This window comes from Taudactylus pleione, unplaced genomic scaffold (assembly GCF_031769625.1).
Source record: "Taudactylus pleione unplaced genomic scaffold, aTauple2 ptg000135l, whole genome shotgun sequence".
Taxonomy (NCBI): domain Eukaryota; kingdom Metazoa; phylum Chordata; class Amphibia; order Anura; family Myobatrachidae; genus Taudactylus; species Taudactylus pleione.
The window spans coordinates 10676086-10693169 of NW_028284537.1; positions in this window are offsets into that span (position 1 = coordinate 10676086).

Below are 17084 nucleotides of genomic sequence, written 5' to 3' on the forward strand. Positions count from 1 at the left end.
TCTGACATGGAGCTCTCCACTAGTGTATGGTGGCTTCTCAGGTGCCGGGAAGAGGTGCAATGTATTGGGCTGCTGTGACGGTACACTCCAGGTACATAATTACAGCCCTAAGTGGGCTGTTGCGGACAATGGAGGAGGTGCCCCTTCAGAACTGGAGCCCGGCGGCAGGCGCCTCCATTGTCTCCCATAGTTCTGCCCCTGGCTAACGTCCGTACTGATGCGCAAGGTTGAGAAAACATTGGGAACATCGAGTAACATCGGATCCGCCCATAGAATAATGGTAGACCTGACCCTGCCACAGGCTGCGTCCAGCATCTCAGTAGCTAATTTATGCACGCCTCTGTAATGGGGTGCGAACGCACTGGCACGCCTGCATTCGGCAGACCACTCCCCGTATACACCTACAAATGGCACTTCCTGTCAATCACTTTTCCCTGGGTCTGCGTATTCACTGCGCTCACTTTTGCGGACGCAATGAGCGGTTCGCGTAGGCACACTGCGACCTAGACTCATGCGCAGACTGCAAACATCGCCCGGTTGCGTGCATCTGCATCCATGCATTCCTTGCTGAATCAGGCCCATAAGCCAATGTACAGTATTGAGAGTATGGAAACTATTTATATGAGTACTTCAATGGGCTGTTTTTCCCCTATGTTTTATTTAATGTATTTGTTTAAAGGATGCAACTTTGTCATGGAAGCTTCACAGCGCCGGGCTCCGTCACACAGATGTGTTTTTGAGTACTGCGTTTTGCTTTTGAGAAAAAAAGCACAGAGTTTTGGAAATCTTAAAGCGACACATAGCAGTGGATGGGGTAAGTGTGCCCCATGCTATATGTGCAGAATTATTTGGCCTTTCTGAAAAAGCAATATTCTCTGTACAATGAAAAACACCAACAAACTTTTAAAATATTTCACAAATGCACATAAACAATTTCCACAAATACACATACTAGGATTAATCTACATTATGCCTCTTTTGAGATATTACTTGTTATTACTGGTTATCGAGGAGGTGGGGGGGCTGATCTTAAAATGACTAGACAAGAGATTGCTGCCTTTCGTCCCACACCCCTTACTCAGCTACAGGCAGAGCCCCCTGACACCTGGGGGGATAAACTAACTAATCAGGTTGAGAAATACTGTAGGGATCTGATTGCATTCAAACTAGGGGTGTGCACCAGCCACTTTTCGTGTTTTGTGTTTTGGTTTTGGATCTGGATCTTTCTTCGTGTTTTGGATCTGGATTGGTTTTGCCAAAACCACCCTTCCGTGTTTTGGGTTCTGGGTTTTGTGTTTTGGATCTGTATTTTTTTTTAAAAAAGCATAAAAACAGCTAAAATCACAGAATGTGTTGGTTTTTCTGCTCCTATGCTATTATTAACCTCAATAACCTTAATTTCCACTAATTTCCAGTCTATTCTGAACACCTCACACCTCACAATAGTGTTTTTATGTCCAAAAGGTTGCACCGAGGTAGCTGGATTACTATGCTAAGCGACATGAGTGGGCGGCACAAACACGTGACCCATCTAGGAGTGACACTGCAGTGGCAGACAGGATGGCAGTTTGAAAAACTAGGCCCCAAACTGTACATAATGCAAAGAAAAAAAAGAGGTGCAAGATGGAATTGTCCTTCGGCCCTCCCACCCACCCTTATGTTGTATAAATAGGACATGCACACTTTAACAAAGCAATCATTTCAGCGCCAGGGTCTGCCACATGACTGTGGCTGAAATGATTGGTTCGTTTGGGCCCCCACAAAACAAGCTGGCAATTAATCTGTCCCTGCACAAACTGGCTCTACGGAGGCAAGATGTCGTCCTCATCCTCCTCATCCACCGATTCCTCACCCTCTTCAGTGTTGTGTACATCCTCATCCTCACAGAGTATTAACTCGTCCCCACTGGAATCCACCACCACAGGTTCCTCTGTACGTTCTGGAGGCTGGTCTCCCTGGAAGAGCTGATAATTCATTTTGATGAACATCATCTTCTCCACATTCTGTGGAAGCAACCTCCTACGCCTTTCGCTGACAAGGTTCCCGGCTGCACTAAACACTCTTTCGGAGTACACACTGGAGGGGGGGCAACTCAGGTAAAATAGAGTCAGTTTGTACAGGGGCCTCCAAATTGCCTCTTTTCCTGCCAGTACAGGTACGGACTGTCTGACATGCCTACTTGGATGCTGTCACCGATGTAATCCTCCACCATTCTGTCAATGGTGACAGTATCATATGCAGTGACAGTAGACATGTCAGAAATTGTTGCCAGGTCCTTCAGTCCGGACCAGATGTCCAAACTTGGTCCTGCCTGCCCTGCATCACCCCCAGCGGGTTGCTTAGGATACCTACGTTTTTTCCTGGCAGCCCCAGTTGCGGGAGAAAATGAAGAAGGAGCTGTTAACGTGTCACGTTCTGCTTCAGCTGACAGTGTTTTCACCAGCAGGTCTTTGCACCTCTGCAGGCTTGTGTCAGCCGGAAAGAGAGACACCACATAGGCTTTAAACCTAGGATCGAGCACGGTGGCCAAAATGTAGTGGTCTGATTTCAACAGATTGACCACCCTGAAATCCTGGCCAGCTTCATCCACAAGTCCCACATGCCGAGCAGAATCGCTCCGTCTTAGCTCCTCCTTCACTTTCTCCAGCTGCTTCTGCAAAAGCCTGATGAGGGGAATGACCTGACTCAAGCTGGCAGTGTCTGAACTGACTTCACGTGTGGCAAGTTTGAAGGGCTGGAGAACCTTGCACAACACGGAAATCATTCTCCACTGCGCTTGAGTCAGGTGCATACCCCCTCCTTTGCCTATGTCATAGGTGGATGTATAGGCTTGTATGGCCTTTTGCTGCTCCTCCATCCTCTGAAGCATATAGAGGGTTGAGTTCCACCGCGTCACAACCTCTTGCTTCAGGTGATGGTGGGGCAGGTTCAAGAGTGTTTGCTGGCGCTCCAGTCTTCGGCACGCAGTCGCTGAATGGCGAAAGTGGCCAGAAATTTTTCGGGCCACCCAAAGCGTCTCCTGCACGCCCCTGTCGCTTTTCAGAAAATTCTGCACCACCAACTTTATTGTGTGAGCAAAACATGGGACGTGCTGGAATTTGCCCAGATGTAATGCCCGCACAATATTGGTGGCGTTGTCAGATATCACAAATCCCCAGGAGAGTCTAAGTGGGGTAAGCCACTGGGCGATGATTTCCCTCAGTTTCTCTAAGAGGTTGTCGGCGGTGTGCCTCTTACTGAAACCAGTGATACACAGCGTAGCCTGCCTTGGAACGAGCTGGGGTTTCTGAGATGCTGCGACTGGTGACGCTGCTGCTGTTGCTGCGTAAGGTGATACATCTACCCAGTTGGCTGTCACAGTCATATAGTCCTTAGTCTGCCCTGTTCCACTTGTCCACATGTCCGTGGTTAAGTGGACATTGGGTACAACGGCATTTTTCTGGACACTGAGGACACTTTTTCTGATGTTTCTGGTACTGTCTCGGTATCGCCTGCCTAGTGAAGTGGAATCTAGACGGGATTTGGAACCGGGGACACACTACCTCCATCAATTGTCTAAATCCCACTGCACTAATGGCGGATACCGGACGCACGTCTAACACCAACATAGCAGTCAAGGCCTCAGTTATACGTTTTGCTTCAGGATGACTGCTGTCGTACTTCATCCTCCTCGCTAAGGACTGTTGGAGGGTCAATTGTTTAGTAAAAGTAGTGGTGTTCCTACTTCCTCTCTGGGATGATGAACGACTCCCAGCAGCAGCAACAGCAGCAGCGGCAGCAGGAGGCGTAGCAATGCTGGATCCTCCGGAGGAATCCCGGATAGGAGAGTCAATCATGCCACTGACATGGCCTGCAGGACTACTTCCGATCCTGACTAAGGAGGAAATTGACGAGGAGGGAGTTGATGGTGTGGTTTGCAGACGCTTGGATACAACAGGACAACGGGATTTAGGTGTCCCTGGACTGCTTACTGTCTTAGCCAAAGTTTCTGAACTTGACAGTAACTTATTATGAACACGCTGCAGGTGCCGTATAAGGGAGGATGTTCCTAGGTGGTTAACGTCCCTACCCCTACTTATTCCACCTTTACATATGGTACATATGGCAAGACAGTTGTTGGATAGAAATATTGCCAGACCAAAGAGGTGGAATGTTTGGTCTTCTGCCCAGGCATGACCGTGATGGGCTTTTTCATCCCACGGACAACAACTGTCTCCCCCGGAGCCTGATTTAAACAAACCACATCACCATCAGAATCCTCCTCGCCAACTTCCTCCTCAGCGCCAGCTACACCAGTATCCTCATCCTGTTGTACTTCAACAGTGACATCTTCAATTTGCATATCAGCAAGTGGACTGTGGGTGCTCCTTTCAGCACTTGCAGGGGGTGTGCAAATGGTGGAAAAAGCCACCTCTTCCCGTCCAGTGCTGGGAAGGTCAGGCATCGCAACCACCACCACACTTGGACTATCCTTGGGGATTTGTGATATCTTCTTAGAAAGCACAGTTCTTCGCTGTGCTTTTGCCAGCTTAACTCTTTTGATTTTTTTAGTGGGAGGAGGGCTTCCATCGTCATGTGAAGCTGAACCACTAGTCATGAACATACTAGGGATCGACCTTAGCCGTTCCTTGCCACTCCGTGTCGTAAATGGCATATTGGCAAGTTTTTTTCAAGGTCATTTTCCTGAACTTTGTCATTTGGGATTGTATGTGCCCTCTACTATGACATTGGGCATCGGCCTTGGCAGACGACGTTGATGGCATGTTATCGTCTATGTCATGACTAGTGGCAGCAGCTTCAGCACTAGGAGGAAGTGGTTCTTGATATTTCTCTATTTTATTTTTATCGGAGAAAGTTTGGTCCTCCATTTATGTTATATCGATTTGATATATACGTGCGGCTAAACACAGAAAATATTTTTTTTTTTGGTTTGGACTGGAGTGTACTTTGGGGGTTACAGCACCCTTTAACGGTCAAGCCAGCCGGCCCTTTACTTATGACACAGGCGCACGCTTGGCACTACTTTGTTGATGCACGTGCGGCTACTGCGCACACAATTCACAAACACAGAAAAAATATTTTGTTATTTGGTTTGGAGTGTACTTTGGGGGTTACAACACCCTTTAACGGTCAAGCCAGCCGGCCCTTTACTTATGACACAGGCGCACGCTTGGCACTACTTTGTTGATGCACGTGCGGCTACTGCGCACACAATTCACAAACACAGAAAATATATTTTGTTATTTGGTTTGGAGTGTACTTTGGGGGTTACAGCACCCTTTAATGGTCAAGCCAGCCGGCACTTTACTTATGACACAGGCGCACGCTTGGCACTACTTTGTTGATGCACGTGCGGCTACTGTGCACACAATTCACAAACACAGAAAATATATATTTTTTTGGTTTGGACTGGAGTGTACTTTGGGGGTTACAGCACCCTTTAACGGTCAAGCCAGCCGGCCCTTTACTTATGACACAGGCGCACGCTTGGCACTACTTTGTTGATGCACGTGCGGCTACTGCACACACAATTCACAAACACAGAAAAAATATTATTTTTTTAGCACTTGGGGGGAGCACCCCTGATGGACAGAGCACCCCCTGGACAACACTACAGCACCCCTTTAGGACTGGGACACTGCACAGGACTTTGGAGTGGACACAGCCCCTATGGAGAACAGACTGCACAACACAGTCCAGCCAGCCCCTATGGACTTCGAAGTAGTGGACACAGCCCCTATTAACAACAGCAGCACAGCACAACACAGCCAGCCCCTATGGACTTTGAAGTAGTGGACAACAGCAGCACAGCGCAGCACAGCACAGCACAACACTACTCTGCACTACACTACACTACACTACACAGCCCAGCCAGCCCTAACTCCCACCCTCCCTCTTCACTGTCCACAGCCGAGTGAGAAAATGGCGCTGACGCGGGTACCTTATATAGGATCCAAAACCGCGAGACCCAGAAGGCGGGATGATGACGTTTTGCCTCGATTTCAGATCCGAGTCAGGCGGGAAAAGTCGAGCCTGACTCGGATCTGCCTCGGATCGGGGGGGCTCGGGGGGGTTCGGATTTCAGAAATCCGAACCAGCTCACCCCTAGTTCAAACGAGTTAAACTGGAGAAAGTTAAGCGCGATTATCAAGAACATAGGGTATATAGATGGCTTGCAGGTAGTGATACCCCTATACCAAGATTTAGAGGTAGTGATACCCCTATACCAAGATTTAGGAATAGCAGATACCATTCTAATCAGTCCTTTCTAGAGAAGTACTCCTTAGCACCCTCATCTGAATGTGACCGTTCTGACGCACAGAGCAGATCTAAACCTCTAATACCACGATCCAACATTTGCTTACAATTGCCAAGTTTGCCATTAAATGTAGAAGGCCCCATCCTAGGCAGGGCAGATACAAGAAAACAAAAAGATGGAGACAAAAACATAGAAGAATCGGCAGTAAATCTGTCTAATTATAAATTAAATGAGATAGAGATGGGCTTTTAGCTAAGGGTCTATCATTTGTATCCATGGTTTCATTTGATGAATTCTGGTGGTCCATTGATAAAGATAAAATGGCACATAAGCTCCAATTGAAATAAAGATTTTAGGATGGCGCTGATGCTATTACTGTACAGAATACATTTTAAGAAGAAAAGTGTATATGACTCTCCCTCAAATTAATTAAGTATTAAGACTTTTTCCTGTTTAATTGATCAGAGTGTAGTTGAGTATTTTCAACAACATTGGAGATTAAGGTATAATTTTACCCCTGCAGAGAAGAAAAAAAATATGCATGTGACCATCAGCCCCACATATAAGGGCAGGGCTGTGGTCCTACTCAACACTAGTGACTATGACAAGGAGATGAGAAGACAATTGACTGATGGTTTGACATACCAGAAATTATGGGATGATCCCACTACACAATTTAAGAATCGACTTGGCACACTCTTTGGGTACAGCTTTGAACAGTAGATGGATAGAGAAGTCCACACATGCTTTATTGAAAACGAATTATCCAGTTTGTTCATTAGTATATATTTGTTACCTAAAATCCTAGATAATCTTCCCAGTAGGCCTATCATCCCATCCCACAATTCGTTGTTTGCCCCAGTGGCCCAATATTTGGACAGTTTTCTTCAACCATGTGTGAGAGGCATAAGTAGCCATATTAAAGATACTAATGATTTTATAGCTGGGATTGCCTAGACAAGAGGATTCAGTGTTAGTGACTATGGATGTATCATCCCTCTATATTGTCATTCCCCATATGGATGGTGTTGCTATCAAGTTAGCCTTCTGGAATTTTCATTTGATTAATCCACTGATTGATTTTTTTAATTGAGTTGCTTGAACTCACATTGACGTGCAATAATTTCAAATATAGATAGCAATACTACATCCAGACTGTGGGGACTGCGATGGGTAGTAATATGACGCCATTGCATGCTAATTTTTATATGGATACCTATGAGAGAACCCATATTATCCAACAGTTTGGTGGTAGTATTGTACATTACCATCGCTTTATTGATTACATTTTCTTTATCTGAAGGGGGATGACAGAAACACTAAATCATATGTAACTACATCTGAATGGATTGGCTACTCCATTCAGATTCACTATGAGTTTTAATTCTGAGAAAATTTACTTTATTGATGTTACAGTGTTCACCACCGACATTGGTTATGATCACAGATTATATAGGAAAAGTACTGACCATAATACATGATTGTCCTTTAACAGTTTTCATCCCTAGTCATTGAGATGTAATTTACCAGTGTCTCGGTTTCTTTGAGTTTTGAGGAACAATTCAGACCCTACTACAGTAGAACTACAACTTGATAAAATTAAGTCTCGAGGGGCTACAGTGATCAGATTATTTTACAGTGCCTGCATAAAGCTTGTGAGCTACATTCCTCTGGAAGTACTAGGAGTACACATAAAATATCTGGGAATCCTTTTGTTATTACTACAACCTATGACACAGCAGGTCCATCAGTCAGAAAAGCCATTCAGCAACATTGGCCTATAGTGGCAACTGACCCTACTCTTTGCGACCGTTTGCCCAAGACCCCACTGATCAGTTAAAAAAGAGGATCTAATCTGATATTTTCCTGCATCCAGTAATGTGCCCCACATTAGGCACTTCCACCTCGCTTATGACACAGAAGAATGGTTGCTTCCAGTACACTAATTGCATACCTTGCAGGAGTATTTCAGCTTTGGACTCATTTCACCACCCAAGCACTGAGTGTAAGTTTAAAATTAACTACCATTTGACCTGTACATCATATCATTTACATTTTAAGCTGTCTTTGCTCCCAGGTTTTTGTTGGCAAGATTATTAGACCATTCCGAGATAGGATGAAAAATCATAGATCCTCTAATATGCCTGGTAATACAGATAAGCCCATGGAAAAATATTTCTATGAGGCCCAACATCCACAGGCGACAGTTAAGTGTATGATTATAGACTGGGTTCTGCCTCTAAGTAGAGGCAGTAATTTTGTGAGGAAGCTACTCCAGAAAGAAGCAATGTGGATCGATGTTTACCTGGATCGATGATCTGAGTGTGCTCAGAGGAGTCAGACCGGAGCTTGATACTTCCGGTCCTGGAGATCGCGGAGACTGTGATGGCTCACAGAAATATAGTTTGTGCCTCGTTTGGTTTCAGGATTTGTATTGTAAGGTAATGAACACTAATAGTAACTAGCACCTCCATAGTCTATATATGTTGTCATTGGTGTTTATGTGGGATGTGTTTATATGAGTTTCTTTTATCATAATGTGTTTAGTGACTCAATGGGAGGAGTTCACCTTAATGAGAATTGGTGTGTTTTTAGTTGGGTGTGTCTTTTTCTAATTAGCTATGGTATATAGGATGGGATACGACACCTGTTGTGATATCTAGACAAAAGTCCCAGAGAGGACTGAAATGTTTCATGTAATGGGCTGATGCCTTTCTGAGAATAAAATCCCTGCTGCTATTAACTCAAGCCTGATGAGTGCACCCTTTCTTGGACATATATATATATATATATATATATATATACTCACACACTAGTTAAGGGACTTGGTCACCTCAAACTGCCAACCCCGTTCTACCCCTAGTTCTGACTGGCCCAGACCTGACTACTGGTGCTCTGATCCGTCCCATTTGCCACCCCCACATCTCCTTCTGACACCACCTCACTACATCCCGTAAGTCCCCTAGCTCTGCCCACTCCCCGCTCTCATACTTACCAAGTTCCTGGATCTTCTCCTAGGTGTGTCCTGTCTCTGCACGTACATTTTGGAGACTAGATATACTTTATGAAATCATGATATGTATATATATATATATATATATATATACAGTATCTGCTTATCTGTCCATAGAGGAGTCCAAGTGTTGAGTCACATTACCAACGTGTTTCATCTAAATTAATTAGCCTTGTACCAAAAAGATAAATATAGTAATTTTATCTGAACCAAAAAGGAACACCAACACCCTTCTGCTCCAAGGGAGGTTTCTGTCCTCCCTGAGCTCGCCTTAGGACACCTGCGTTACGCTTTGACAGGTGTACCGCCCCAGTCAAACTCCCCACCTGCCACTGTCCCCACCTGCCACTGTCCCACCTGCCACTGTCCCCACCTGCCACTTGAAGAGATTCTTCATTTTATTTCATAGGCAAATTCTCAATGAAAATAGAAAATATAACATAGTGTAATTTAGTTAAGTGAAGGAATTGCACATGCAAAATCCTACAAATGAAGTGCTTATCTGAATCTCAGTCCAGCAGCAAAGAACCAATCCGTCGGTCATCCCCAGTCACCCAGCACATTTTAACAGATATGCTCTAAGACCATAATTAGGATTCCATCAGGGGTACCCCTGAAGTTCTTAAAGCTTAATTAAAAAATACTAATATTGAGTCAAGAACAACAGTACTGTGTTCAAAGCATGCAGCTACTGTATTTGGACCCTTAAGAGACTTGCTGCTGATAATTAAGTTACAGAGTGTCATATTAGCCCATCCCGAGTAACCAATATATCTGTGGATTGTATATCACAGATCAATTTATAATTAGGACCCTAGGTTACTATCCCGTGTATGTATACATAGTGATTACACAAGCAATGACACAAGCCTGCAACATTTAAATAAATGAAAAATGTCTGCAATTCTATGGATGTTTAGATGGGTATTTTGTGTTGTAATTTCAGAAGAACTTTGTAAGGATTTTTCGCAAAATGGATGTGAAGTGATGTGAAAATAGCCTGTTCATCTGAATTATGGTGATATGTTATTTTCATTACCAAATGTTAAAAAAATCTACTCATGTACAGTACCAAAAATTTAACAAGGAACCATTTTGCAATGTAACTTACATTTACAAGTCCTTGTACTGTTTTTTTTCCCTTCAAAGCTTTTGTTTGGTACTGAACTTGTGAACAGTGCAGCTTCCAACAGTAGTTTCCTTTCTTGTTGAGGTTCCATCTTCCCTGATATTGTCATTCCATCTCCTTTATGTCTTAGTGGAAACTTTCTCCTGGCTCCTCACTAATGACTCATGACTTTAAGGAAAGTATTCCAAGTGATCCTTGAGAAAGTGCACTTTCAAGCTCATCGAAAAAACTAATGTTTTGTATTTTTCTAGCATGTTTCCACTATTTGCTTTTAGATGGGATGTTCCCCAAGAATGTATTTACAGCTTCCTTTGAAGCATTCCAAGTCTATCTTTCAACGGTTTCCTTTTTTTTTTCCTCATACTCATTGTCTGTTAGGAGTTTCAATTTGGCATCTGACAGTCTTGGAAATTTTTTATGCAGCTACTTAAAACATTCTCCGTCTTTCAGCAAAACTTTTGAAAACTGCTTCTTAAGTCTTGGTGATGTGGAAAGGGAGTAGGAGGGCTTTTTTGGGATCAAATAAACTTTCTGTATCTAGGTTTTATATCAGTCCTGCTTGGCCATTGTTTTTCAATCCATTGATGGCCATTTGCTTGGCTGTCCCATTTGCACAAAACTAATGGATACTTTGTGTTCGTCCTTGCTGTCCAAGGAGCTTTAAGATTACCACATGTCATCCATCCAAATCCTTTTAGTTGAGCTTTTGAGAACTTAAGGGCCTGATTCAGAGCCGTTCGCTATTTGTGGTCGGTCGTTCAAAAACAAGGGGTGGCTATTCAAATGATCCGTTCGCAAAATGCAGTCTGTTCCCACCTCTAAGTCTGAACGAGCGAGCAAAACATACGCTCGTTTTTTTGATAAAAACGCCCCCTGGCCGCACGCACCATACGTCATGTCCGCTATTTATTAGATTAATCGAGTACATCGTACAGCGTATGAACTGCTCGCTATTCTTGTGGTTGGTTTTTGCTACCACAATCTTGCGAGCAGTTCTGGCTTTAAAATAACCCAGTGACGTGGTTAATGACGCTGCTGTATTAATTATGCACACCCATAAAACGCCCGTTTTGACCTTTAAGCACGCCTGCGTTCGGATCTCCACTCCCCATTTTCAAGCACCTTCCCCTGTTACCACCCACATACGCCTCATTCTGTCACTCAAAATAGCAGGCATTCGCTATATTGCGAGCACATGAATTTCGGCCGCACTGACTGGTTCGCGCATGCGTATAACGATCCGTACGCATGCGCAGATGTGCGAACATCGCTCGGAACGAGCGTACTGCCGCTAGCTAGTGGCTCTGAATGAGGGCCTAAGGCTACATTTTCATACGTTTCTTTCAGGTGCACAGAATGACCAACTGGGACTGGAGCATACTTGCTGCCATTGTGTAACAACACTGCTTTGAAATTTATGTATAATAATAGGTTTATACATAAGAATAGACAAATGAATGGACAGCTAAAGTAAATTTTCATTTTGTGGAAAAATTGTACATGATGGAATTTTTGTTTTGTATTTTTACTGAAATCAGCATTCAAAAATCTTTGGAAAAGTATGAACATTTTTCAAACATTTTTTCATCTGAGCACTGTGTAATGTGTGCTGTGAGATTCACTAGAAACAGGAATATACCTGAAGCATCCAGGTTGAAACCTGGAAAAGGCTTAGATTAAATCACTGAGATAGTTTCTCAGTATGGTGGAGAAAAGCTTGCGTGTAAGACTGTAAAAGTTACCATAGACCAAAAGTTTTTACCCATACATATTGTATTTAGTCCAGTTAAATATTGGCAAGAAAAACTGAATATTAATGTTTTCAAGACAAAAAGTCTTGAGAGTTACAACGTAAGGACTGGAGTTTGCAGCCTTCAAAAATAAAAAAAATAATACGATATGTAATATATGTTGCAAGGAGGATATCAGGAATCCATGGGGGATGTAACAGATTTGGTATAATCAATCAGGTTTATCACTTCTCAATTTGGAGCTGCAGTGTATAACTTGGTGCAGGTAATCACCAGGAACCCCAGCAAGAAGGGATTGACTCAACTGCTGACACCACTCAGGTTATGGCCCGCTGAGTGAGTACCAAATGTCACTGGGAGGAATGAGTTGATGGTGAAGAGGCATGGGTACAGGAGTACTGGAGAATGGAATAACTAGTAGTGATGAGACATGGGGCAAAGGTGTTTCTATGACAAGTATGACCAATGGTAGAGAGAAACAAGGCACTGATTGAGATGTACTAGGCGCAGGAGTACCAGTGACTGGAGTGATTCAGTACCAGGAACAATGAACCAAAATGAAGATTAGAACCAGGGACCCAGACAGGGTTTTAACTAAAGATGAGCGGGTCCAGTTCTCCGAGAACCAAACCCACCCGAACATAAGGGATCCAAGTATGAACTGAGTCCGGTTCAGGATTTCTTAACTTGGAATCCAAAATGAGGCAAAACATCATCATCCCGCAGTCAGATTCTCGTGGGTTTTGGATTCTATAAAGGTCTTGGTGATCAGCACCATTTTCACTCCGGCTCTGGATAGTGTATAGAGAACAAACGTGCTCTGTGCTACTTTGTCTGTTCAAGGGTGCAGTGTTGTCGGGCTTGGGCTGCAGTACATAAAGGGGGGGGGGTGCTGCTGTGTCACTGTTGTCCTGTCAAATAAGGAACTGGGGCGGCTACAGTACATAAAGGGCTGCTGCTGTGTTTTCCTGTCCATCAAGGGGATAGGGCTGCAGTACATAAAGGGGTGCTGTGTCATCCAGGGGTGCTCTTCCCCAGTGTAAAAAAAAGAAAAAGTTAATCAAAATGAATAATCATTCCACAAAAAATAAAAGAAAAGAAGATATATATATATTTTTTTGTGTGTGCTAGCTACTCTATTATTGTTCGGGGACACTGCCGGCCAGACCGCAGTTTATCATCCATTTGTGACTCTGCAGGTGGTCCACAGGGGTGCTTTGTTGTCCATAAAGGGGTGCTGTGTTGTTCATCAAGGGGCTGCTGCCTTCATCAGGGGTGCTCTTCCCCAGTGTAAAATAAATAATTGTTCGGTGACACTGCTGGCCAGACCACAGTTTATCATCCATGTATTTGTGACTCTGCGGGTGGCCCATTCACTCTCTGCAGGGGTGCTTTGTTGTCCATAAAGGGGTGCTGTATTGTTCATCAATGGGCTGCTGCCTTGTCCAGGGCTGCTCTTCACCAGTGTAAAACAAATTATTGTTCGATGACACTGCCGGCCAGACCGCATTTTATCATCCATGTATTTTAGACTCTGCAGGTTGTCCGTCTGCACTTCGCAGCGATGTATTGTTGTCCATAAAGGGGTGCTGTGTTGTTCATCAAGGGGTTGCTGCCTCATCCAGGGATGCTCCTCCCCAGTGTAAAAAAATAAGTTAATAGAGTTAGCATTAGCAAAAATATATTTTTTTCATGTTTTTTTGTGTGCGCTAGCTACACTATTATTGTTCGGTGACACTTCCGGCCAGACCACATTTTATCATCCACATAATTATTATTATTACCAGTTATTTATATAGCGCACACATATTCCGCAGCGCTTTACAGAGACTATTTGGCCATTCACATCTGTCCCTGCCGCAGTGGGGCTTACAATCTATATTCCCTATCACATGCGCACACACATACACACTAGGGTTAATTTGTGTTGGGAGCCAATTAACCTACCAGTATATTTTTGGAGTGTGGGAGGAAACCGGAGTACCCGGAGGAAACCCACGCAAGCACAGGGAGAATATACAAACTCTGCACAGGTAGGGCCGTGGTGGGAATCGAACCCACGACCTCAGTGCTGTGAGGCAGTAATGCTAACCATTACATCGTCTGTGCTGCCCAATGTAGCACTATAAGTCATAGTGCAGTGTGTTATTCTTATTCATAAAAAATCTTGTGACACTGTAAGTGGTAGCACAGTGTTTTACTCATAAAAAATCTTGTGACACTGTAAGTGGTAGCGCAGTGTTTTACTCATAAATCTTGTGACACTGTAAGTGGTAGCACAGTGTGTTATTTTCTTATTCATAAAAAATATTGTGACATTGTAGGTCATTGATTCCGCAGTGTAATATTTAAAATTGTTACAAATTGATGTTTGTACTGTACCCCACTTCATTTGTGTTTGTTGGTATGGAGAACAATCAGTTGAGAGGAGAGCAGGAACCACATACTAGTGCTGGAGCTGCTGCCAGTGCCACCAGTCATGACAATACTACTCCGTCTACATCATCTACTAAAGCCGATGCCCAAGGGCATATAGGGCTTAAGTCAGGGCATCTAAAATCATAGAACCAATCTTTTACAGTGGTAAAGAAAAAACATCAAAGGGAAAGTTAGCGGCAGAAAGACATAAAATTGACATTATGTCAGTTTCACCACACAAAGTGGCAAGGAAATGCCTTGGCCTTTATTTAGACTGATGGTTCTGCCTATTATGATAATTTAACCACAAGTGAACATGCTGACATAAAAATTGATAATGCTTCTGTGGAAGTGCATCAGGATGAAGAGGATATTTGTGTAGCTGACTCTAATAAGGATGTTGATGATGAAGATATTGATGATGATATTGTTGATGAAGATGTTATTTGTGCAAATCAGGCACCTGTGGAAGAAACAGTTGTTGCCCATGATAAGGAAAAGCCCATTGTCATGTCTGGGCATAAGACAAAAAAAGCCACTTCTTATGTGTGGAATTATTTCTACCCAAATCCGGACAACAATTATCAAGCCATCTGTACCCTTTGTAAAGCCAGAGTAAGTAGAGGTAGGAACATTAACCATCTAGGAACCCCTGTTACATCTTCTGCAGTGCATCCATCAAAAAAGCATTTTCAAAAATCAGAAATACCAACAAGCGGTGCAGCGTCAGCTAGCTCCCTTCTCTTCGCTAGATCCAAGGACCTGCCATCTTCACCACCAACACCTTCATCAACAATATCCTCAATCATGAAGCGATTGGTTTGTTTGGCCCCCAGAAGACAAGCTATCACAGCTGACATTGCTGGCAATGATCTATATGTGCACAAACTGGCTTTAAAGAGGCAAGATGTTGTCACCATCATCATCCAATTCCTCAACCTCATCAGTGTCTACATCATCTTTCTTCACACAATATTAATTTGTCCCCACTGGAATCCACCATTACAGATGCCTCTGTAATTTTTAGACGTATTTGGCGGCAAAGGTCTTCCTCGTGGAATTTGTAGTTCATCTTAATTTTGAGGAAGTAGCCTCCTACACTGATAGCTGACAAGGTTCCCAGCTGTGCTGAAAACTCTTTCGGAGTACATACTGGAGGGTGCGCAGCTCTTGTAAAGCAAAGCCAGTGTGCAAGGGCCACCAAATTGCCTTTTTTTTCCTGCTAGTAGTCAAACGAACTGTCTGACTTGCCTATTTGGATGCTATCATTAAATATAGTCCTCAACCATTGTTTGAATAGTGACCATATCAGATGGAGCCACGGTAGAGGTCTCATGAAAATTAATTGTAGGCAATTCTTTTAGACCCGACCAGATGTCAAAACTTGTTTGTGTTGACTCACTTGTATCATCAGTGGGTCTTTTGGGAAAATTTAGTTTTTCTTTGGCAGCCACACTTGCTGGACAAACTGAAGAAGGAGCCATCGCTGCATCACATGCCACTTGAGCTGACAATTTGCTTACCAACAGATCTTTACATCTCTTCAGATATGTGTCTGTTGGGAAGAAACACATGATATATGACTTTAACCTAGGATCGAGCACGGATGACAAAATGTATTGATCCGATTGGAAGGTCTTGACAATTCTTGGTTCCTTGCAAAGCAAATAAAGGACTTGATCTACACGTCCAACGTACTTTGCAGAATTGCTTCGTTTCAGCTCCTCCTTTAGTTTCTCAAGTTGCTTTTCCAACAGTCTAATTAGGGGATTACCTGACTCAAGCTGGCAGTATCTGTACTCACTTCACAGGTAACTACTTTGAAGGGTTTCAGCACTTTGCACAACACGGAAAGTATTTTCCACTGAGCTTGAGTAAGGTGCATCCCCCCTCCTCTTCCTATGTCATAATTCGCTGTGTAGTTTTGGATGGCTTTTTACTGGTCCTCCATCCACTGAATCATATAACAAGTGGAGTTCCACCTTGTAACTACCTCTTGCTTCAGCTGGTGGCAAGGCAAATTCAACATTTCTTGCAGGTGCTGCAATATTCTACATGTGCCTGCTGAATGGCAAAATTGTCCTGAAATTTTTCAGGCCAGAGAAAACATCTCCTGCATAGCCCTGTCATTTTTTTAAAAATTGCACCACCAAGTTCATTGCGTGAGAAAAACATAGGACATGTTGGAAATCACCCAGCTGTAATGCTCTCACAATATTGGTGGTGTTGTCAGAAATTACAAATCCTGTGGAGAGTCCTAGTGGGGTAAGCCATTTTGCAATGACTTTCCTGAATTTTTCTAAAAGGTTGTCAGCAGTAAGCCTCTTAGTGAAACCAGTGATACACAGAGTAGCCTGCCTCTGAAGAAGCTTCTGTTTCTTAGATGCTGTTGGTGCCGCTGAAGGCAAGACACCCACCCAGTGGACTGTTGGTTATGCAATCTTGCATTTTCTCTGTTCCGCTTGTCCACATACAGTCAGGTGCATAAATATTGGGACATTGACAGAATTTTCA